Genomic DNA, 26,267 nt, shown 5'->3' on the forward strand with positions numbered 1-26,267 from the left:
TTAAATTAATCAAAGTTACTGGAATGCGCTGATTGTGATGAATTGTTGGATAAAATGTTCTGACAACCTAGGAATGTTTTCCCTGGTTTGACTCCACTGTTAATCCACAACTTCATCTTCAAATAGCAATGTCTCTGTAGTGCATCTTTTACAACTTAGTGGAATCACTGAGTTTCAGATTTTCTTTCTTCTTCGTGCCTGGCAGCCATGGACCAATTAGTCTGAAAATATGAACATTTGGGGAGGATATTCTTCAGTGACTCAGCAGGGCAACAGATGGCAAAATGTTTAATGTTTATTTCAAATCCATTTCCATATTGGATTCACATCCAGAAGTGTTAAAAAACATTTTTATTTGGAAAGAGACTGTTGTTCACTGTCAGAAAACAATCTCTGTTTGAAAACATCATCATTTGAATTACAACTTCTTTGACAGGTGTGGGGCAGACACTGCAATTTCAAGGATCATGAATATAGCTTTCTATCTTCCCTACCGCACACTCTATTTTACTTATCATGGCTACATTTTCAAATGCTGGTTGTTGTGTTTTTATTTTTTTCTTCTTTTCAGGGGAGGCTTAAGGTCAAAGCTTTATTCCCAATATTAGAAATAGAAAAGGAATAATGTATTTAATTTGACAAGCTTTGAAGGGTTGTTCTTACTGTAAATGTTCACAGGTTATTGTGATATGTTTATATCATCTTCCTTGTAGGGCACATGATCATTATCTGAGTCCTTGGGAGTCAGTTTATGAAATCTGAGTCACACTTGGACCATTATAAAAGCACAGAGACAGGTAGGACTCTCTGCTGACGCACAGTCAATACGTACTGACTGTTCACTCGGATAATAAATGAGCTTTCTATTTAGCTCTCTTCAGGACATGGCAACAAACAGTGGGTTTTAGTGGCATTCATTTATGTGTTCATTCACTAATTCATTTATAAAACTCACATTGAGCAATTACTACATGCATGTGTAGTAATTTATCTGTGGGTGAAAACCAAAAAAAAAAAAAAAAAAAAAAAAAGCTACAATCAAAGACTCTGAAGACCATTGAATTTAGTGACTTTGTCTACAAGATTTATTCCTATTAAAACATTTGTTTTGTTATATAACCATCCTTTTATTTTTGTTTTTGTTTGATATAACTTTCATTCTATTGTGCCTTGAAAAGTATTCAGGAAAGCTGGTTTCGTGGCTAACTAACAGAGGCAGATTTACCCTGAAGGAAATGAAACTTGTATTTCAGAGCCTCTCTTGCTTGCACAGATCCCTTCTAAGGCTCAGGCAGGGATTCTATAAATGGATTTATATGATCATAGTGTTGGTAAAATTTGCAAGGATATTTTTATTCCATTTGATCAAGACTATCTCCACTTGGAACTTTCCTCTGTCATTCTGCTTCTCATGTCAGATGGCAATGAAGTGCTGTGGATATTTTGGGGATACAGCTAAGTAAAAGTTCAGTTGGGGTTCACTTGGCTTGGTTTTTGCAAGATATATTTACAATTTGTAGTCTTATGAACAGTTTTCTAGCTGTTTCATGTAGGAATAACATAGGAATATACCTGCTGATCACTGAAATGACTCCCTGAGTGTTTGAACATGAAGTTGCAGGATGGGAAGTCATGGTATGGAGCAGTGCCTGGCATGAGAACCAAATTTGAAATATAGGCAGCCAGAAGCGATCTGTGGAAAATTCTTAAAAACAGTAAGTGTGCAAAATTGTAAGAAATAGACTTAATTATTGTCAATGCATGAGCAAAATGGTTCTCTCCCTTGATGAAATTATCTTCCCTAATGCAGCACATGCATTTGTAAATGCATCATATGGTCTTTTATTTCTATTTATAGGAACTGTATAAAGCAGAATTTATCAGAATTTTAATATTTGCAGGGCAGAAACTATAGTTGTACTATAAATAGGTAATATATTCATGATATTCATGTGACATTGTATGTTTTATGCATCCTAGTGTATTGAATAGCATCTTAGCATGACACTGCCATTAGTAGTAATGAACCTGAAATAAACTTTTCTAAGATATCAAGTATATCAAATAAATTTTGAGCAGTTATGCTAGAGGAAAACTAAATTTTTTAAAGAAAGTTTCTCCATCGAAAATATTATAATATTTGGTTATATGAAGAGGCAATCAGAAACAATAGCAAAAAAGTAATATAGAAGGCATTATACAGATATGTCAGCTATTTAATTAATAAAAATATTATTTTGACTTTCTGGATTTTGTGATTATGGCTTTGTTAGCTTTTTAAGTTTCTAATTTGTTGTAATCTGTTTTCTCATTCTAAGTTAATACTTATATTTCTGCCTAATATTATAGTAGCAATTTTGCATTATTTCTCTTAATGATACCTGATATGGTTTGGCTGTTTCCCTACCCATATCTCATCTTGCATTGTAACTCCCACAGTTCCCACGTGTCATGGGAGTAACCTGGTGGGAAGTAATTCAATCATGGGGGCAGGTCTTTCCTGTGCTGTTCTCATGATAGTTAATGTATCTCATGAGATCTGATGGTTTTAAAAATGGGAGTTTCCCTGCACAAGCTCTCCCTTTGCCTGCTGCCATCCATGTAAGACGTGACTTGCTCCTCCTTGCCTTCTGCCATGATTATGAGGCTTCCCCACCCATGTGGAACTGTAAGTCCATTAAACGGTTTTTCCTGTATAAATTACCCAATCTCAGGTATGTCTTAATCCACAGCATGAAAATGGACTAATGCAATATCTTTCAAAACTTTCAAGCTTCAGGTGTCCCAGAAGCTGGATCTGCTCTCTGTTTGCCCCAGATTTTATTTTCTTTGTCCAGTTATTTCTCAAGGAAGAGTAAATCTTTGGGACCACATCAATTCTATGGAAGGAAATAAAGAAAAGGGATTGAGGAGGGGTGCAGTAAAGGGTGAAGACAGGACAAAAATAGAAGTTCATGGGTTGAACAGTTGAATGGTTGATGTAAAGGTGATGATGAATTGAAAGAAGAGAAACATGGTAAGAAGAATGGCAATGGGGACATAGAAGAGTGAGACAGCAAATCTCATTAGTTTAGCAGAAAGACCGCAGAAGTTGGAATCAGGAAGTAAGTTCCCTAATCTGTTCAGCTGGAGGTATGGCCTTGATCAATTCACTTACAGACTCTGGGCTTCCAGTTTCTTCCTTTGTAAAATGAAGATGATAGTAATTACCCTGCCAAATAGAATTGTTGTCAAGATTGAAGACCAAATACATCCCACCTCCAGCCCATAGCATAGCCTCATTGCTGTTCCCATTGTGGTTGATCCAATCTAACTCTGTGGAGGAGGGGAGGAAGGTACAGCAAAATGCAGAACTTCAGATCTCAAGAAAAACGTGAGAGGCAAATGTGAAGTGAAAATGAAGCCAGGAATTGTCCACTTATGAAGGGAAATGAAAGGAAGGCTAAAGCAGGAAGGAGGCTGATTAGAAAAGGTGCAAGATGATTTGGGATATGTAAGATAAAAGAGGAGGATGGAGAAAATGGATTTTTTCATAATCTAACTTCTATTCAATGGAACAAGAAGAAAAATGATGGCTCTTTGATGGAATGACAGAGTGGCGCTGGAGAAGCTTCACAGGGCTCTCAGGTCAAAACATTTGAAAGTGGTAGTGTTGACATGTGTGTTTGGCCAGAAGGGTGTTTGCCAATGTATCTGCTTCTATCAGGCTAATGAAGGCTGGCTCCAGGGCTCTTGGACAACAGGCTGGAGAATATATAGAAAACCCAGAGGCTACAGTCCAATAATGAAGACTCTAGGTTAACATGGGATTTTGCCATTAAATATTGGGGTGAGCCAACAAAAATTTTATTTGTATCTTGTCAATTGTTATTCTTACCAAAGTTGGTGGGGTTGGAGGAAATAATAAGACTGTAAAATAATGAAAAAAAGAAGTGAATCACAGGAAAATAGCATGTTACTTTTAGGGATTAAAAATGTACTCTGGGTAGCTTTTGCTTTAAGAATAGTTAATTTTGAAAGGACAACTTTGCAGTCCGTGAATTAGAACTACATATTTACATGTTCCATTTACAAAGAGATGGAAAGTGGAATTCCTTTAAAATTCATCTTGCTTACAATGCTCAAAATGTCCTCTCAACTCTCTTATTTGACTAGGCCTTGGCATTGGCTATCATTCTTGGTGGGCCTCCATGGGTCAGTATTAGCAAGAATCTTGTGAAGTCAGTTTAGTGAGAACTCCCCAACCTTGGTATCTGATCATCCTTGATACCTGGGTCAAATTTCCCATTCCTCTACTTTCCATATCTGAGGCCTGCCTTCAGCAAGAATCCTGTTAGGTCAGTGTAGCAAGAACTCCTATTACCTGTGATACCTTCTTTTACTAATTTTCTGTACACCCTGTCCCCTGCACCTCTCCCTACTCCGTACCCCCAACGTGCTCCCCAGCTATAAATTTGTGCTTGTTCAGCTCTGGTTTTCATGGACAAATGTAAAGTTGTGAAAGGAAATTGTCATGACCACCTTTGTCCAGGTTAGTAAGCAATCCACTGTGTTCAGCCCTGGATACATCCTTGCCTGAATAATTTTAATAACACTCATACTTGCCTCTTGTATACAATTAAGAATTTCAGAAGCTTTCACATATGTTACTTTCTCCCCACAATGAACCTTGTGACATAGGCAGGGATCTTACAGATGAGGGGACTGGGAGAGTAGAGAGTTCTTCATCTTGGCAAGGGTCCTTCAGCTAGTGATAGCAGGGCTAGATAGAGGTTTCCAGAATCCTCATTGAGTGCTTCGAGTTATAATTGAAGTGTAAAATGTAAAAGAGAAATAGAGTATGTGAGAGACCAGAATATGCTGCCCCCAAATATGAAGGATTGTTGAGCTGAAGACAATTTAGAAGAAGCAGATACAGAACAGCTCTCTGCTCTCCCTCTATTTGCTAAAAGCAGGGCATAGATTTACAAAAAAGAATGGTATCTCATATAATTATTAGTTATCAATTTAAAAAATAAAATAAAACTGATTAAATAGCCAAAAAGGGGTATCCTGCCTCTCTGTCTGCTGGAGAGAACAAAGATTAACCACTGAAATCAGCTTTGGACCCCTGTTAGCCTTGCGATGACATCAGAAGAAACTACATTAACAAGCTTTACTAACTAACCTTATCTGCCAGTTATTTGCCTTTTCCCAAGCTGCCACCTGTAGAGACTCAAAGTCCTCTTCCCTTGTCTTGCCAACTCTCTAAAAATTTATTGTTCTTTGTTGAAGATGCTATATAAGCTGGAATTTAAAGCCACCTCTTTGAAAACTACCCATTCTCTGGGTGTCTCCCGTGTATATGTGAAGTATTCAGCAAACCACCACAGTACATGTATACCTGTGTAACAAACGTGCACATTCTACGCATGTATTCCAGAACTTAAAAGAAAACAAAATCTATGTACACTTTAAGAAACTTCTGTGTGCTTTTCACTTGTTAATCTGTCTTTTGTATCAGGAGTGGATTCTGACTAAGAACCTATGGGGGTTATTCTTCCCCTACCACTCATCAGGCATGTTGTAGCAAAAACAGCATTATAATAAAGATGGGTTTGTCTACTTTTAAGCAGGGCAATAAAAGTGTTAGGTAGTGAATCAGTATGAACTTAGGCATTAGAATGAATAATTATTTTATGGATATCCTTGACCAATCTACATCTTTCTTTCCCTTTCTTTCCTTCCTTCTTTCCTTCCTTCTTTCCTTCCTTCCTTCCTTCCTTCCTTCCTTCCTTCCTTCCTTCCTTCCTTCCTTCCTTCCTTCCTTCTTCTCCTTCTTTTCTTTCTTTTCTTTCTTTTCTTTCTTTCTTGTCTCACTCTGTCACCCAAGCTGGAGTGCAGTGGTGCCATCTGGGCTCACTGCAGGCTCTGCCTCCTGGGTTCACGCCATTCTCCTGCCTCAGCCTCCTGAGTAGCTGGGACTACAGGTGCCCGCCACCACACCTGGCTAATTTCTTGTATTTTTAGTAGAGACAGGGTTTCACCATGTTAGCCAGGATGGTCTCGATCTCCTGACCTCGTGATCTGCCTGCCTCAGTCTCCCAAAGTGCTGGGATTACAGGCGTGAGCCACCGCTCCCGGCCTAATCTACATCTTTCACCTAGAGAAAGAAGTTTCAGTAGATCTAACCTATAACAGAAGATACTTTACTTACACATATCAAGATCAAATCTTGGCTGTAAAGCTGATGATAGACTCAACGTATTATGACATCTTGTATGACATCTTCATCACTCTACCAACTAATGTAAGTATCCACTATTCTCAGACATTGGGTAAAATGCTAGAGGGAAAATGGTGGAAAAGATGCAGTGCCTGCCATCTGGAGCTCTTGGCTAGTTTGTCCAGGAGTGAGACAGTCATCTATCTAGTTACAAAACAGCAAGGAGAGGCGTGTTATTCATGTGAGTGGAGTGTGCTGATTGAAAACACTCCTTGGTCTGCTTAGCTGCGTACCTGTCTATGGCAGGAAGCAGAACCAGCTGTTCTCTTTTTTCCAATTCTTTTCTTTCATTGAATTGCAAATCCTGTTTTCACAACAGCTGCTATTTCTATTGCTATGGAAATGATGACGATGTATATCACAAATTCAAATATTATGACATGATTACAGGACTCAAGAGGAGGAAAAGATGAGCTGTCAAGGGCACAGTTTTCCTCCAAGTCAAATGCCTTTGTTAATGAGCAAGTATGTTAATAAAAAACTATGAAAAGCATAGGAAAAGGCAATTGGCTGGGAGAGTGGGATGTGTAAATGCAGTTCTTCAACAGATTTGCCTGTGGTGAGCTCAGTAGGCAAATCTTAGCACCTTCCATTAGAGTATTTCTTAAGCCAAAATGCCATCCCCCAAAGAACCCAAGAGCTGCAGTCTCCTGTTTTGATGCAAGAGGAGCCTGATAGGTCTTTCTGTGAGTAAAGTCAGGGACTAGTTACCCTTTGTCCCTGGGACATCTCCCTTTCCAGGTCGGAGGTGATGCCTAACATTAAGACTTGCTGAGTTGGCATCAAAATAAACGCTGATAGATATATCATGAGAACGACCACCATCTCTCTGAGCATTTTCAGATTCCTTCTTCTTGGCCTGGATCTTGGGAAAATTGTCCAAGTACCACTGTGGCCTACTCTGTTTTTACTTGCCCCCTGTGAGAGAGTGTTTCAACTGCATTCCTGGAACTCTCTTTCCCCTGCATTGGCAGAGAAATTGCCCATGTGGCTTAATTTTCTGTCTGAGATAGGGTTTTGGAGGGGCCCTGGAGGTTAGGCTCCGAGGTCCGCAGCAGAGTTTTCATGCAAAGCAACAGTCTCTGGTATAAGCAGAGTTGGCTGTGTGTGTCAGTATTCCCCGCCCTCTGGCCTGGTCTTCGAGGATGTCATGGTGAAAGTAAAGGAAACTTTGTTTAGTCTGCACCACAGCCTTGAATAGGCCATAAAAACTCCCCAGGCTGTGACCAGCCCAACTTGGAACGGCAGACCTCCGCTCGTCACTTGTGCACCTTCTTTGTCACTTCATATTTTTTGTGTTTCTCTCTCCACCTTGGTGGCCTGTAAACACACACACACACACACACACACGCATCTGGAAGTTACTGTGCTGATGCTATGTTCTGCAAGGACCCATGCACACATTGATAAAATAATGGGATATATGCATTGCTTTTACCTTTAGGGAACAGGACTAGATATAGATATTTAGAATTCCAGAAACGAGGTGAAATATTTCTCTGATAAAATTCCCTCTTCTGAAACCTCCCACCCCCACTATCAAATACTAGTGGCTTATACATCTTCATTATGATTTGAAGGACTATAACACAGGCATTATTAGAAACATCTTGATTCCTGATAGTTCCTGAAAAAAATCTCCATACCTGTGCTTTGAAAAAAATGTGCTTGAATATAAAGTGGCTGAAAGATTTCTTTGTATGGAAGTCCTTCTGTAACTTAGACAAACTAGAGCAATTCGATTTTTTTTTAATCGGGAAGAAAAAGGAGAAAGGCAAAGGGGAGGAAAAGGAGGAGGAAGGGGAGGAGGAGAATGAATTAAAAAAAAAAAAGGTTTGTTGCTGAGTTGAGAATTTGACTAGAAAGCCAAGGCCCAGCTTGGAGCAGAGTTTTACGGCTGAGTTATAAACTCTGAAAATAGGGCTTTATAATGGAAATGTTGACAGACTCTCTACTATAACTGGGCTAGCGGATGCCTGCTGTAATGTACTGTGTAATTTATAGGAGTCACCTGTTAAGCCATCTGGGAAAGAAAATTTCCCTTCTTTTAAAATGTTAATAACTTGATTAACCTTTTGAACTTCATCTTTATTGCAAATGGAGCCCATGCAAGCCAGTTGCTGCTGGATGGCCAATTTGTATTTGCAGATAAAATTTAGCATTAAAACAAAATCCATACTCTGTGGTTTTCTTAGTCTCACCCTGTGAGAAAATGAGTTGCTAAGGGAGAAGCTGCACCCTGATGGCTTAGAGGAAGTGCTTGCTTTCTCACACCAAAGCTGCCTGCAAGTTAGAGAAGGCATTAGGGCATCTTTATGTATGAATCCATGCACACTTTTATCTTCTCTCCTCCATTAGTTTTATGTGAGAAACCAGGAGCTGAGATTCCTCCTACCCTTAGGGGAAAAAAAAAAAGATATTGTTCACTCTGGAACCTTGACTCTATAACTATTTAATGAATTGCTAAATGGCTCATATATATGGTTTTATGACTTCTCCACTCGTAGAGCTCAAGGTCCCCAAACATCAAGTCCCTTGTTTTCTTATATTCCTCTTTCATTTTTAGTATTGCTGTCTTCTGTATCTTACAGAATGAGAATTCTTACAGAATATCTCTGTTCTCAACATCCACTCCCAAAGAGACCAGCTCCCTAGGTTGAGCTCCACCAGCTTGCCTCCTCTAATTCTCAGGACCCAGCCATGGGAGTCCTGGACTCTGAAGGAACAAATCTCCCTCAACAATGTAATTTGCAATGACATGGATGAACTTGAAGGACATTATTTTAAGTAAAATTCACCAGGCACAGAAAGACACATACCACATGATCTCACTCATATGGAATCTGTAAAAGTTGATATCATGGAATTGGGAGGAGAATGGTGGTCACCAAGGGCTGGGATGGCTGCGGGAGGGGAAGATGTTGGTCAAAGGATACAGAATTTCATTTAGAGGGCAGGAATAAGTTTAAGAGATCTGCTGTACAACATGGTGACTATAGTTAATAACTATTATACTATTAATAACAAGAATATATTGTATCCTTGACAAAGGCTAAAAGAGTAGATGTAGAGTGTTCTCATATCTATCTCTCTATCTCTCTCTATGCATATATAATTTAAAATGTCATGTTGTACACGATAAATGTATACAGTTTTATCTGTAAATTAAAAAAAGTCTCACTGAACAAATCTAATGGGGTTAGAATTCCTGCAGGCAGCATGGAGCACTTCCATGGATGCTATTTCCATTCCTTGTTGTAGGAAGATTTAATAGTTTTTGAAGATTAAATTACTCACCTGGAATTTTCTGATTTGAGAACGCAATTTCAAAGACAGACCAAGACCCTCTTATCTATTTCTCCTTGTTTGATTTCTCTAGACTGCCTGTTTTACTGCTAATCTGTGTTACAAGTGTTTTGTGTGAGGGACATGTCATTGTCTATAGGACATGGTATTCCCATGTGATCATCATTGGTTAACACAGGAAATCCTTTTTACTTTTCCCTGAGAACACTAAAGAAGTTATACCCCCAAGTAGGTCAAATAAAATAATTATCTTAAGAGATGTAATCAGGGAAGAGCCCATCATGTTAAGAGATAGCCCCACAGTTTCCTCCAATGCTTCGATCTGAGAGACAATGCTTCCCAAAAGGACATATTACCAGGAAGATACTTGTCTGATGGGAGTATATCCTTTTGTACCTTCTGGGAGGTGCATTTCTAATATTTTTTAATTAAGGCGATCAACCTTCCTGGTTTGCTGGCAACTCTGTTTTAGTAATGAAAAGTCCTGCATCTGCAAAAAACCTGTAAGTCCCAGGCAAACTGGGACAGTTGGCCATCCAATGATGGGGGCTTCCTTGAGAAATGATGAGCTCTCTGACACTGGGAACGTCCCCACAAAAGTGGAATGGCTCCCTGCATGGAGGTTGTGGAGGAAGATTGCTATTTTGACAAAAGAGGACTTCACGATCTCTAAGAGTCTTTCTAACTTTAAAATTTAAAATTCCAGATGGCTCCAAAAGACAGAAACATGACAATTAGAGATGGCCATCCAGGAATCTTAAATGCTGGTGTCTTTATGGGTCCTGTGAAGGTTTTACATTTTTATGTTAATCTGGTTTTGTATCGTGTCTAGAACTCTACTATACAGGTTTGTATAGTGCTGTTTTATTTTGCAACACATTATATACTACTTGGCTCCGAACTGCCTCTTCTGTGGTTTTCAAACACTCACCCCTTGATAGGATGGAGCCTGGGCTCTTCAATGGAATATGATGCTCATTGATGCTTCGACTATTTCTCCACTGGAACAGCAGCTCCTGACTACAGTTTGATGTCATCCACCCATCACATGCCCCAGCACTCATATACATTTCACAGATGTGTCAAGAGAGGCCTCAAGATGTTGAGAGAAAAAGTTTGCCAACGCTACAGTGAGGTTGTGAGGCACAGCCAAGAATGAAAAAGTCAAAAATCTGGCTCTGAGTCCTTTTTTCTAATGACTAGACACCACTCCCTCATTGGAACGTACTTGGTTTTAATGCCTTAAAGGGACACAGAGAGCTGGCTGGCTTACAGAACCAAGAAATACTCTTCCTCCTGCCAGAGTGGTATAGCCTTTCCTGCCACCATCTTGAGGCCAAGGCTTTCAGCTTTCCTCAATATATGAAGTCCCTTTCTACTCTGTCCTTTCTTTCCATGTCTCTTCCTCCTTAAATTTCTCCTGAATTATCTGTATGGAAGTTTATTCTGATATTAGTTGATTCAGAGCAACAGAAATTTCTACAGTATATAAACATGTTTACAGGTACATAGAATAATACAGAATCTAGATGAGGTAGGAGGTTCTTGGGCTTTCATGTCTCCTTGATGTTTCTATTGAAATAGAAGACGATGTGGAAACAAAATTTTATTCTTTATCTAAGTTGAGCTTTCTCTTCTTGAATTGCCAGAGAAATCTCTTGCCTTGACTGAACCCAGACCTTCCTAATGTCAATCATATGCTCTTTCCCTCTTTGTTACCCTTTTTCTTCCCAACCCAGATGGTTGGACTCCCTTTGATGTTATTATAAGCACTTTAACTTATTCACTAAGCATTTTTTGAACACCTACTACGTTGTATGTATCCTGCTGACTTGACAGAGTAAAATAAGTCATGTCTCTATTGTATCCTTGAAGAACTCACTTTGTATCTGGTGGTAGTCAGAGAAGGAGATAGAAAAATCTCTCAAAGAACTGATAATGTAATTAGATAAATGCTCAAAGCTCTAAATGGGAAGGCATTTAGAATTTTCTATGACAGCTAGAAAGATGGCCATTGTTTGTTCCTTGACATGATCTGCTGGTTACTTAGCCTGTTTTCTCCGGATGATATTGTGTCTGGAATTGGTGGGTTCTTGGTCTCGCTGACTTCAAGAATAAAGCCGTGAACCCTCCCAGTGAGTATTACAGTTCTTAAAGATGGTGTGTCCGGAGTTTGTTCCTTCTGATGTTCGGACGGGTTTGCAATTTCTTCCTTCTGGTGGGTTCGTGGTCTTGCTGGCTTCAGGAGTGAAGCTGTAGACCTTCGCGGTTAGTGTTACAGCTCATAAAGGCAGTGCAGACCCAAAGAGTGAGTAGCAGCAAGATGTATTGCAAAGAGCGAAAGAACAAAGCTTCCACAGTGTGGAAGGGCACCCAAACGGGGTGCCACTGCTGGTTGGGGCAGCCTGCTTTTATTCCCTCATCTGACCCCACCCACATCCTGCTGATTGGTCTATTTTACAGAGAGCTGATTGGTCCATTTTGACAGGGTGCTGATTGGTGTGTTTACAATCCCTGAGCTAGATGCAGAGTGCTGATTGGTGCGTTTACAATCCTTTATCTAGACACAAAGTGCTAGACAGAAAAGTTCTCCAAGTCCCCACTAGATTACCTAGATAAAGAGTAGGGACTGGTGTATTTACAAACCTTGAGCTAGACACAGGGTGCTTATCGGTGTATTTACAATCCCTTAGCTAGACATAAAGGTTCTCCAAGTCCCCACTAGACCCAGGAGCCCAGCTGGCTTCACCTAGTGGATACCACACCAGGGCTGCAGGCTGAGCTGCCCACCAGTCTAGCTCCATGCACCCGCACTCCTCAGCCCTTGGGCAGTTGATGGGACTGGGCACCACGGAACAGGGGACAACACTCATCGAGGAGGCTTGGGCATGGCAGGCTGCAGGTCCCCAGACGTGCCCTGTGGGGAGGTGGCTGAGGCCCACCAAGAATTCGAGCGGAGTGCAGGTGGGCTGGCAGTCCTGGGGGACCTGCTGCACCCTCTGCAGCTGCTGACCCGGGTGCTAAGCCCCTCACTGCCGGGGGCAGCAGCGCCAGCGCCGGCCAGCTGCTCCGAGTGCAGGGCACCCTGAGCCCGTGCCCATCGGAACTCGCGCTGGCCCGCGAGCCCGGCTCGCAGCCCCGGTTCCCGCCTGTGCCTCTCCCTCCACACCTTCCTGCAAGCAGAGGGAGCCGGCTCTGGCCTCGGCCAGCCGAAAGAGGGGCTCCCACAGTGCCGTGGTGGGCTGAAGGTCTCCTCAAGTGCCACCAGAGTGGATGCCGAGGCCGAGGAGGTGCCAAGAGCGAGGTCTGCTAGCTTGTTGTCATCTCTCAATATGACCTTAACTGTGAAGGAAATGAGTACTTTCGAGCTTGTATCTGCACATGGATAGACCAGATCAATGGAAAGACTTGTCCTGGTCTGCATCAATCTTGGCTTTCCATAGACTTGAGTTTTGACCTTTGCTTTCGTGTGATGCCATGAGCTTATATACTGGGATATCATTAAAACATCCCTACGACACTTGTCATTGTGTGCATTGTAAGAAGGTATTTAAAAGTTACTTTATACAGCGTTTTCTCTCTAGGGAGCCCCGGGAAAAATTTTTTCCAGTCTCAGGATTGAGAATAGTTCCATATTTTTGGCAAACTGATTTCATTTTAGCTTATGGAGTTTGTGATTCTTTTAACATTATGATTGTTTGCCTTTTTGAGCTGGGTCTTAATAGTCATTTAGTTCAATCAGTTCCACTCAATACTTGTGTTTCCCCTCAACTAGATGTATAATCTAGTTAGAAAAACTTTTTAGACTGTAGCCTATGGCCTATGCTAAAAAATGCATTTTGCATTGTAACCTAGTAAACACACACACACACACACACAAGAAAGGTCACAAAACAATATTGATATCTATTGTAATGCTCTCTGATACCTTTTATTCTTTTCTATTTAATTTCATTCCATTCTCACTTTTAAAACTACTGGTTACAATCCACTAAATTCACTTGATAACGCTTTAGTGAGTTGTGAGCCATAGTTTGAGAAACACTGATCAAATCCTTCTCTTGAACACTTCCAGCTACAGACACTTCAATACTTCCCAGGGAAGTCCATCTTATCATCAGAAAATTGGAGCTTCTCTTTCAACTGAGCTTAAACTTGCCTCAATAGATCCTACCCAGTGTCCTCCTAGTTCTTTCAGTTTCATGCAGAAAAGTCCAATCCTTATTCCTGACTACCCTTCCAATATTTGAAAAGAATGTATCTCCCTAAAAATTCCTCACCCACTTGCATGTGCTTGCGGCCAGACATCAATAGCTGAAACAAAGTGTGAAGCCAGAACAATTAGAAATGTTCCCTGAAGCATTTGAGTAATTTGAAGGCAAGTGTTGCTTTTTAAAATGGCTCATTTTAACTGAACAATTGCCCCAATTCCCTACTTTATTTCAGCTGTAGGAAACCTGGCTGAACTCCGGCTACATATTGATTTTGCTCAAAGGTGGCAAGTGACAACACAGCCATTACATAAATGACATGAGAAAACAGCCTTCTTCCCCTGTGGTATTTAGCACAGTCCACAGATGGCAACGACCTAATTCAGCCCAAAGAAGAAACAAGTGAAATCATTCACTCAATTACTTTCATTGGGTAGAGGCAGTGTGGCTCTCCTGACCCTCCTAGAAGAAAAAAAAAAAAAACCCTTCCTGAAACTGCCATGCATGGGTAATTTCATTACGACAGAGTTCCAGTCACCTCTTGTTTTCTTAAACTTGTATTATTGAAAGATTAGTCTTCTGTTTATGGTTACATTGCCAAGTATCCAAAGCAGAACTCTCCTTCATTCAGAGTTAATCGAACTGAAATGGACATGGCATTAAGAAGGCCTATGGCTCTGTGAGATCAGAAGAATTACTCAATCTGTACCACTTAGGATATAACGTTTTTTTGAAAGCAGTTAGGACAAATTGACAAAGACTGCTCACTTCAGAATACAGAGGTCAAAGTGTAGTTCAGAAAGACTTTATTATAATTACATGCTGTAATGGGAAAGATTGAATTTTGTATGGCTGGGCTCACTTAAGTGATGGCTAAACCCAACGTTGAGAGATGATCACGGATATTTACTTTCTCCTTGATCCCTTATATAAAACTAAACTAATGAGTAAGTCTGTGTCTTTGAAGGGAAGTCGTGGAGAGAATGACTTTCTTAGAAGAGGAGATGCTGCTATTTGAAAATAAAAGGTACTTTGAACTGGGTGAAACTCTCAAACATGGAGGACAAAACCACATGGTGGTTTAGGAAGCATAATGAAAATAACCTTGGCCTTCTCTGCAGTCAATACCTTTGTTCACGTCGTCTTTTCCTCTTGCTTTTGAATGGTTGGGAATCATCAAGATGTGGACAAACTGATTGCAAGGTTCTAAGCTACTAGTCTGGAGACCAAAAATAATACACAGATAGATTTGGTTTGGCATGTACAATGTACAAACATCAAAAGATCTATTCATGATAAGAATATTCAGAAAAATATGAAGCGAGGGAAACTTTCTCTACTTGATAAAAGCATGTATAAAAATCTTCAGCTGACATCGTACTTAGTGGTAGAAGACTGAATACTTTTCCCCTCAGATCAGGAATGAGGCAAGGATTCCCTGTCACTCTTACTCGACAGAGTGCTGCAAGTTCTGGCTGGTACAATAAAGTGAGAAAAAGAATTAAAAGGCACACAGATTGGAAAAGAAGAAATAATGCTGTACCTACTTTCAGATGTGATTGTTTATGAGGAATCCAAAGGAAGGTCTACCAAAAAACTAGAACTAAGTTTAGCAAGGTTATAGGATACAGAAGACATTTATGTGTCCAACAAACATATGAAAAAAAGCTCATTATCACTGGTCATTAGAGAAATGCAAATCAAAATCACAATGAGATACCATCTCACGCCAGTTAGCATGGCGATCATTAAAAAGTCAGGAAACAACAGATGCTGGAGAGAATGTGGAGAAATAGGAACACTTTTATATTGTTGGGAGTGTAAATTAGTTCAACCATTGTGGAAGACTGTGGTGATTCCCTAAGGATCTAGAAGCAGAAATACCATTTGACCCAGCAATCCCATTACTGGGTATATACCTAAAGGATTATAAATTGTTCTACTATAAAGACACATGCACATATATGTTTATTGCAGCACTGTTCACAATAGCAAAGACTTGGAACCAACCCAAGTGCCCATCAATGATAGACTGGATAAAGAAAATGTGGCACATATATACCATGGAGTACTCTGCAGCCATAAAAAAGAATGAGTTCACGTCCTTTGCAGGGACATGGATGAAGCTGGAAACCATTCTCAGCAAACTAACCCAGGAACAGGAAACCAAACACCTCATGTTCTCACTCATCATTGAGAGTTGAGCAATGAGAACACATGGACACAGGGAGGGGAGCATCACACACTGGGACCTGTCAGGGGGTAGCATTAGGAGAAATACCTAATGTAGGTGATGGGTTGATGAGTGAAGCAAATGACCATGGCATGTGTATTCCTATGTAACAAACCTGCACGTTCTGCACATGCATCCCAGAACTTAAAGTATAATAAATATTTTAATATAGTACCAATTAACATGTGGATACTAAAATCGAAAGTATAGTACCTTTTACAATTGCTAAAAAACACTTTCGTATATATCTAACAAAACATGAACAGGATTTAAAGGCTGCAAAGTATAAAACTCTGATGAAAGCAATCAAAGAATAGACATTATTCTATAGGTGGAGAGATAGTCCTTGTTCATGGACTGGAATACCTTCCCTAGTAAAGACATCAATTTTCCCCAAATTGACCTGCAGCTTTAATGCATTTCATAATCCCAGCAAGATTTTTTTATAGATGTAGAAAAAATTGTCCTTGAATTTATACAGAAAGGCAAAGGGACTAGAATAGCTAAAACCATTTTGAAAAGATAAATATAGTGGGAGAACTCAGTCCACCCAATTTCAAGGTTTATTGTATAGTTACAGCAATCAAGACAGTGCGGTATTAGCAGAGGCTAGGTCATAGATCACTGGAATAGAATAGAAAACCCAGAAATAGACCCACATGAATATTCCCAACTGACTATTGACAAAGGTGCAAAAACAATTCAATGAAGAAAAGAGCCTTGTCAACAAATGGTGCTGGAGCAAGTAGGCGTCCACAGGCAAAACCAAAATGAAACAGAACAGCAACAACCCAGAATCTCACCCTGCCTCACACCTTATACAGAAATGAACTCAAATGGACTTAAATGTAAAAACAACAACAAACCCAGAATCTCACCCTGCCTCACACCTTATACAGAAATGAACTCAAATGGACTTAAATGTAAAAACAACAACAAACCCAGAATCTCACCCTGCCTCACACCTTATACAGAAATGAACTCAAATGGACTTAAATGTAAAAACAACAACAAGCCCAGAATCTCACCCTGCCTCACACCTTATACAGAAATGAACTCAAATGGACTTAAATGTAAAAACAACAACAAGCCCAGAATCTCACCCTGCCTCACACCTTATACAGAAATGAACTCAAATGGACTTAAATGTAAAAACAACAACAAACCCAGAATCTCACCCTGTCTCACACCTTATACAGAAATGAACTCAAATGGACTTAAATGTAAAATATAAACCTATAACACTTTTAGAAAAGATAAAGGAGAAAATCTCCAAGAACTAGAGGTAGTTGAAAGGTTCTTGGACTTGACACCAAAAGCACAATTCCTGAAAGATAAAATGGATAAATGGCACTTCATCAAAATTAAAAATTTACGCTCTGTGGAAAACTCTGATAAAAACACAAGCTAAAAATTGGCTGAAAATATTTGCAAACTACCTTTCTGACAAATAACTAGTATCTAGAATATATTTTAAAAATCTCAAAAATCAATGGTAAAGACAAAACAAAACTCCAAATAACCCAATGAGAAAATGAGCAAAAGACATAAATAGACATTTCTCCAAAGAGGGTATACAGATGATAAAGCAGCACATGGAAGGGTGCTTAACATCATCAGCCATTATGGAAATGCGAATTCAAATGACAATGAGATCTTACTATGTACCTATCAGAATAGCTAAAATAAAAATGATAGAACATCAAATGCTGGAAAAAATACAGAGAAACTGAATCACTCATACATTGCTTGTGGGAATGTAAAATGGTAGAGCCACTCCAGAAAACGGGATTGAAAGTTTCTTAAAAATCTTACCATGTACCTATATTATTATCAGTTCTTTGGAGAGATTTTTCTATCTGCCTTTCTGACTACCACCAGATACAAAGTGAGTTCTTCAAAGATACAATAGAGACATGACTTATTTTACTCTCTCAAGCCAGCCAGGATACATGAAATGTAGTAGGTGTTCAGGAAATGCTTAGTGAATAAGCTAAAGTGCTTACAATAACATCAAAGAGAGTCCAGTCATCTTGGGTGGGAAGAAAAAGGGTAACAAAGAGGAAAAGAGCATAGGATTGATGTTAGGAAGGTCTGGGTTTTCTTTCCTATATGACACAGCAGTGGCATTCCAGAAAAAGGTCATTTATTCCAGAGAAATGAAAATTTATGTTCTTACAAACATGTATACAAATATTCACAGCAGCTTTATTCATAACAGCCAGAATTTTGAAAAAATCCAGATGTCTTTAAATGAGTGAATGATTAAACAAATTGTGGTCCATCCATGCCATCAAATACTACTCAGCAATAAAAAGAAACAAAATATCAATAGATGCAACAACCTGGCTGAACCTCCAGGGAATAACGTCCAGTGAAAAAGAACCAGTCCTAAAAGTTTACATACTGTGATTCTATTTCTATAACATTTGTGACATTATACAATTATAGAAATGAAGAACAATTTAAGGGTTGCCATAAATTAAGGAGAGAGTGGAAGCAGGGAAGTGGATGTGACTATAATATGGCAACACCAGGGATCCTTGTAGCAATGGAAGTGTTCTGTATCTTGACTTTATCCAAGTCAGTTTTCTGGATGTGATATTGTACTATAGTTTTGCATGATGCCACCTTTGTGGGAAACTGGGTAAAGGCTGCACAGGATCCTGGTATTCTTTCTCATAAGTGCATCTGAATCAATACTTATCTCAAAAAGAGAAGTTTAAAAATAAGTCTTAAGATAGGGTTTTTAGTTCACCAAAGCCCCTGCTATTTTTATTGTTTTCCACCTACTAATTTGCTTTTCACAGTGTGTTATATGTCTGGCACCCAAAGGCATGGGAAAGAGAAAGAAAGAAAGGAGAAAGAAAAGGAAGGAGAGAGAGAAAATGGGATTTTGCTAACAAAATACACAGAAGAAATGTCATATGGTGTTCCTCTATTGCAGACAGATGAATTCATTTTAGATAATTGAGTGGGTTTTAGTATTTGGAGAAATTGTAGTCTCATAATTGTTCAGAGACCCATATTGGAGAATGGGACCATATTTTTGGTAACACATTATGCTCTAAGGATCACAGTGTATCTCTCTCTTCCATTAAATTCCTTGAGGGCAGGGACCATGATGTTTACTCTTTATACTCCCCTCCATTCTCCTGTCTTCCCTCCCCCAGCATAGAGGCTTAATCCAGCATTTAACAGGGGAGAGAACAGATTTCTCTGTTGATTAATAACACAGCATGATCACAGTACTAACCACAAATACCCATGATCTGTTACTACCTTTCCAAGCTTTTTCTGTATGACTTCCCTCTAGGTGCCTAGTGCTTTAGCCAACCTCAACTGCTTCAGGCTATGCACACATTGAGGAGTTTTTTCACCTCTCTGCCTTTTTTCCATACCATTTCCTTTGTTTAGTATATAGGTCCAGTTCCTACTGATCCTTTCACTGTTCAATCCAAAGGCTACCTCTTTGAAGAAGTCTTCCATGCTGCAAACACTATTTACAGTTGATATCTTTGTTACTTTCAGCTTTGTAGAAAAGATTTCTGTGGGTTCTGCCCTGTGCTACTGTAAGCCACTTGGGGGCAGATCTGTCCCGATCCTTCTAGATCTTCCCACAGAAACTTGTACAGAGTGCTGCCCATAGTGGAGGTTCATACATGTGCATTGAAAGAGGAAAAAAAAAAAAAAATGAAATCAGAATGACCAGGTTAGTGTAATGGATGCTCTAAGGGTAGCTAAATAAAAATGATAGGAAGCTAGAAAGGAAACCCAAGAGTGGGTCAGAAGGAAAAGCAGACAATGTTCAAATGTTTTAAGGCTGATTTTATGTGGCATTGGTAGAGATTAGGCTGCTCACCACAGCCAGTTTCACTGTAAATCATGTAACAGACCTTGTAGAAATGCCAAGATAGTAGAAGTCTGCTTAAAATGCAGAGGTCTGAGAAACGCTTGACTTGAAACATTGTTTACTTTCTTCATTAGGAACTAAAGAGAAGCAAGTACAAGGCAGCGGGTAGCAGTTACCTAATATCTTTGCCGAAAGAGAGATTTTTCAAAATGTGCTTTTCTCACTAATCTTTGAGGGGAAATGAGGTTTATTTATGGTGTCAGAAGAGAACAAGGCATTAATAGTAAAAGATTTTATATGACTTCATGTTTTTAGGAAAGTCATTTGTTTACAAATCCGACTCAATCAAACCCAAAGGTATTTAATATATTCCAGATTTGAATGTCACCTGATTTTTTTTACCCAAATTTCAGACTAGAGGAAGTAATTCTGATAGAGTGTATACACTGATGTAAGAAGATATAGATTATAAGGATTTCCTAGCCAAGATGAAAATCTTAGACCATCCGATAGTCCAGGGGAATAATGGAATAATTAAATGCATTTCTTCCATCTCCAGCTTTAACTAAGATTGTGTGGTAATGGGGCTGTCTAAAGTTACTTAACTGTTTTGCTTGATAATTCAGGATAACAATCATTTGACCAAGAAATAATTATGTAAATAAGACACAAACAGACTGTAGTACAGCTATATGAAAATAATTATGGTTAATTTCATTCTCTTTCATTTGCTCACTTTTTTTTTTTTTTTTTTTTTGAGATGGAGTCTTGCTCTGCCACCCAGGCTGGAGTGCAGTGGCACGATGTCAGCTCACTGCAACTTCCGCCTGCTGGGTTCAAGCAATTCTCCTGCCTCAGCCTCCTGAGTAGCTAGGACCACAGGTGCATGCCACCATGCCTGGCTAATTTTTTGTATTTTTTAGTAGAGATAGGGTTTCACCATGCTGGCCAGGCTGGTCTTGAACTCCTGACCTCGTGATCTGCCCACTTTGGCCTCCCAAAGTGCTGGGATTACAGGTGTGAGTGACTGCGCCTGGCCTGCTTACCAATTCTTAAAGAAGATATCTAGTCACTAAAAATGATATCTCACATTTGGCCAAAAGTTTATTCTTCCTCAAATATGTTTGCATAGTTTGTTTGATCTTCTTACCATAATCTTACGATTCAAGCAAGGATTATTATTTGTGTTTTACCCAAGAACAAACTAAGACTCAAAACATTCAAACAAATCCTCAAGTCCCTCAAATCTGCCAAAGAAATAATATATGAGATTTTAGAGCTGGAAGGAATCTCATGAGAGGATACCTGTTTTCGTAAGCCTCATTAGATATGCTTAATAATGTAGCTGATTGAGCAGTCTTTTGATCCAACTGCCACTTTAAGGTGTGTGGTGTTACTTTCTCGTTTTGCAGATTAGGTATCTGGGAGGTTTGCACCTTGGCCAAGGTCACATGGCTGGGATGCTTTGGTGGCAGCATGCACACTTGACAGTGGGACACACTTCACAGTGGGGCAGGGGAGCTGCTCCGAGGTTTTACTGTGCATCAGTTAAGGTCTTGTTCTAGAACATCCAGACTCACTTGTGTACCCCAACTTCCACCCTGAATCTGCAGGGGAGATGTGACATGAAATGAAGTGACTTGCACTTACAGGCAAATCAGAAAAGCGATGATGTCCCATACTGAGGGGATCCCTGTACACAAAAGCAGATAGTAAGGCTCTGCAGGAGACCCCATGGCAGGTGAGCTGCTGGGTAACTCACTCATTAAATAGTGGGCTCCACCACTGATGATACCAGCATCTTGCCTGAGGAGTCTTAGCGTACTAATGAAGCTACCACAGCTCGCAGACAGCAGAGACCTAGCACAGAGTCTCCTAGAAGAATATCTGGCACAACAAGCTGAGGTGTAATATATAAGGGAGGGGTAAAGAGTTTTCCCCTCTGAAAAATGGAACACTGATGACAACAGATTTCTTCAGTGGATTTAAATCCTATTTAAGAACAGAATTATCTAGTCAGATTGCTTGCAGCATTTTCTTCCCTTCATAATAATGGTAGCAAGAAAGTTGGAAGGCAGTACAACCTGAGTATCCCTTTTCTGAAATGCTTGGGATGAGAAGTGTTTCAGATTTTGGATTTTTTCAAATTTTGAATATTTGCATTATACTTACAAAATCCAGAAATCTAAAATCCAAAATGTTCCAAAGGACATTTCCTTTTAACATGACCTTTGAGTGTCTTGCCAGCACTCAAAAAGTTATGGGTTTTACAGCATTTCAGATTTTGAACTTTTGGATTATAGATGCTCAACCTCAACTTTGTGCTTTGAACTAGGTAAGCCCTTTTGAGGGTTCCTTTCAAATTCCTAAACTATAGCTTTGGGAGTCATTAAACTGAAAGCTTTCCCAGGATTTGTGGTTAACTGAATTGTATTAAGTTTCCTATTATTCCTCTAGTCTAGTTATTGTTTTAAAAACAAAGTGTCTGACTAACTTATAGGGTCATTAATTTGTGCTTTATTTGTATCTTGGCCTCAAGAAGGTAACTAGGCCTTTGTGTTCTCTTACCTCAGGTACCTCAGAAGTTGCTGGAAGACCGTTCTGTGAAGGGATTATGCCAGGTTTGTTCCAAGAGGAAAGAAATGGCTTGGAGGGTGGAGTTGGACTTGGACAACTTGGGAAAGTAGGAAGTATTTCCAGAACTGGAAATGGGTGTGAGACTGTAGGTTCTTGAGCAATGAACAGCATTGGGGTTCCTCACAGTTGTTGCTGGGAACCCCAGAAAGGAAGGTCCGCTGGGCCACTTGACCTCCAGATGCCAGAGCACCCCGCCAAGGCAAAAGCATGTGTCCTAGCATGACATGTAAGCACAGCGCCTCCTGTCTTTATGAAGCCACCTGGCTTTGAACCCTAAGCTTGTTTGCAGTAGAGCAGTATGGACCCTCTTTGCATGTTAGGACCAGGGAAAGTCCCACAGCACCTTTGAACGATGTCCCTTAGCGGAAGAGGACATTGATAATAACTAAAATGAAATTTCTTGCCAATTCATTGGCATCTGGAGCAGGTTAAATTTGATTTAGAGAAATATTAAGAAATGTGACATTAAGTATATCATTATAATATAAAGATAATAGACTAACAGTACATGTGTAGATCTTAAAGTGTACACTACACAGTCACACCTGCTATCTCCTTTTGTCTTTATAATAACTCTGTAAAGGGGTTAATGTTGAGGTCAAATCACTTTATAAGTGATTTTCCCAAGGTCTCAGAGCTTATAATGGGCAAGGCAGCTCTAGCTGTTGCCACTTGTAAAAGGGGATCCCATACTTCAGGTCTGGGCGATTACATACATTTTTTTTCTCCATCTGCAATGGAGGCAACCATTTAGCAAACATTCTCCAAGGAACTACAACACACTGGGCCCTGGACAAGGCATGGGGATCCAACACCCAGTAAGACACGGTTCCTGCCCTCAAGGAATCTCAGCCCTGAAGAGAAGAGCTCCTGGGGAAGGATGGGGGCCCTGGTGTGGGGAGCTGGGAGACGAGGTTCAGGGGAAGGCAGGGACCAGATGGTGAATAAATGTGCTCCGTATTTTGGTTCAGCAACTGTGAAGACCATTATAGGGGTTTCACTTTTTTAATTTTTATTTTTATTAAACTTTAAGCTCTGGGGTACCTGTGCAGAACATGCAGGTTTGTTACATAGGTATACATGTGCCATGGTGGTTTGCTGTACCCATCAACCCACCATCTACATTACATATTTCTCCTAATTCTATCCCTCCCCTAGACCCTTACCTGCCAACAGGCCCTGGTGTGTGATGTTCCCCTCCTTGTGTCCATGTGTTCTCATTGTTCAACTCCCACTTATTAGTAAGAACATGCAGTGTTTGGTTTTCTGTTCTTGTGTTAATTTCCTGAGAATGATGGTTTCCAGCTTATCCATGTCCCTGCAAAGGACATGAACTCATCTTTTTATGGCTGCATAGTATTCCATGGTGTATATGTGCCACATTTTCTTTATGCAGTCTATCATTGATGGGCATTTGGGTTGGTTCTAAGTCTTTGCTATTGTGAAGGAGTTTCACTTCTTATTTTCTTTTAAAATTACAGAAGTATTGAATTATTAATGAATAATTCAGTTGGAGTCAATTCAAGCCAATAATGAAGCCAACACTTATGGAAGAACAACACATGCTATCTAAAACACTTGGTGCCTTAATTCAACAAATATTTTAAAGTGCTAAGCCCTGTGTGATGCTGGCAACACAGTGGTAAACAAGATGGGTATGTCTCTGTCCTCAATGAGTTTGTATTCTGGTTGGAAAGAGATAGAAAATATACACCTTAGAAAGTGACCTGTTTTTAATATTGTTAAGTTTTAACAATAATATTATTCAGAGTAATACTATTTTTAAGTTTTTTTTTTAAAGCAGGTCACTTTAAAAAGATTTTTTTATTTTAAGTTCCAGGATACATGTGCAGGGCGTGCACGTTTGTTACGTAGGTACACATGTGCCATGGTGGTTTGCTGCACCTATCAACCCATCAGCTAGTTATTAAGCCCTGCATGCATTAGCCATTTGTCCTGATGCCCTCCCTGCCTCCTGCCCACCACAGGCCCCAGTGTGCGCTGTTCCCCTCCCTGTGCCCATGTGGTCTTATTGTTCAGTACCCACTTATGAGTAAGAACATGTAGTGTTTGGTTTTCTGTTACTGTGTTAGTTAGTTTGCTGAGGATAATGGCTTCCAGTTTCATCCATGTACCTGCAGAGGACATGAGCTTATTCCTTTTTACGGCTGCATAGTATTCCATGTTGTATATGTACTGCATTTTCTTTATCTATTCTATCATTGATGGGCATTTGGATTGATTCCATGTCTAAAAGCAGGTCTCTTTCTAGGGTGTGTATTATCTATCTCTTGGATTCTTTCCATGATAATACCTTTAGAACTAGTTCATTCTTTTAAATTGCTGCATAATATTATTCCATAATAAAGATGTACTATATTTAACTCTTCCTCTATTGATGATTACTCCAGCTGTTCTCACTCTTCTGCTGTGACAGACAGTGCTGCAGTGAGCATCCTTAGACCGATACTCGTATTGGTGCTTTTCTTCGTTGGATGGGGTTCTAGGAGGGACAGCTGGCCCTAAAGGTTCATTCTTTTTTAAATGTTAATATATACTGGCAGACAACTCTTCAAGCAGGTTGTGGCAATAGATAAACATGCAGAAGTCTGCATTCTTTTTCATTCTTTGATGTTCACAATCTCCTTACTTTTTGCCAATCTTATAGGTGAAAAATATAACTATTGTTTTTTAAAATTTGTGATTACCAGACAACTAGACCTCAAGAATATTTCCATATGTTTATTAAGTATTTCATTTCCTCGTAAATGAATCACCTTTGTCCATTTTTCTGTCAAATTGTTAATCTTCTCTCCAGTGTATGGGCACTCTGTATACATTAGGCATATGTACTCATATAGGTACTGCATATTTTTCCTCCCATTTTATCATTTGCCTTTCAACTTTGTTTATTGAGTTGCCAAAGGGTTTTCAGCAAAGGAGTAACAGATTGTATTTCCATTTCTGAACGTCCATTCTGCAAGCACATGGAGGATTGATGAAAAGGAACACAATTAGCAGGGCAACTGTTAGGAGTTTGTAGGAGGGCACTATTCCAGGAAGTGAATGGTGAGGGACTGAGTTAAGTCAGTGACAGTGGGAAGTGAGAGGGAAAATTGATTTGTGAGTGTAAAGAAAATGATATGACTTTGTGACTGATTGAATAGAAGTTGCAAGGGAAATTGAAGTTGACTTTCAGGTTACTGACCCAGGTGAGTTAGGGGCTGTTGGTGGCACTTACTGAGAGGGCATGTGAGAATGGAGGTATGAAGTTTGGATTTGAATAGGAGTTTGGGGTGTTTAAGGGATGTCTAAATAGAGAAACTCAATAAGCTGTTGGGTCTTTGGGTGTAGCACACAGGAGAATGGGCTGGGCTGAGGAGCAGGTGCGAGGACATGGCAGTTCACAGATGGTCACTGCAGATGTGGGAGTGAGTGAAGTGCTCTGAGGGAATGTGGTTTCTGAGGGGTGCAGGAGTCTGAGGAGGAAGTCTGTGAGCATCCACATTTGTAGAGTGCACTGAGAAAATGAGCTGGTAATGAAGGCTCTTTCTTGGCTTGAGGCCGCAGATGGCAGCCCACACTCACCAGCAACAGAGGGGCCCTCAGTGGGCAGCTGTTTGCCCTGGTGTGGGACCTTCAGTCTGAGAAGAGGGCTGTGATGGGAGTCCCACCCCATCTCCTGCAGACAATTCTCTCCATCCCCCTCTTCCCTGCCTGCAACCTCGGCAGGATCCAGGGATTCTCCCAGTTTTTCTCTCA

General features: G+C 40.0%; 1 pseudogene across 1 annotated transcript in view; it reads left to right on the forward strand.

Moving 5' to 3' along the window:
- Window positions 1–26,267, forward strand: part of LOC104654925 — a 508,543-nt pseudogene that overhangs the window by 189,930 nt on the left and 292,346 nt on the right. The window contains exon 3 of the transcript XR_004059307.1: window positions 22,442–22,493. The product of XR_004059307.1 is annotated as an uncharacterized LOC104654925 (transcript). The remainder of the gene's footprint in view (window positions 1–22,441; window positions 22,494–26,267) is intronic.

Source organism: Rhinopithecus roxellana, chromosome 9 (assembly GCF_007565055.1).
Source record: "Rhinopithecus roxellana isolate Shanxi Qingling chromosome 9, ASM756505v1, whole genome shotgun sequence".
In the NCBI taxonomy this organism is placed as follows: Eukaryota; Metazoa; Chordata; class Mammalia; order Primates; family Cercopithecidae; genus Rhinopithecus; species Rhinopithecus roxellana.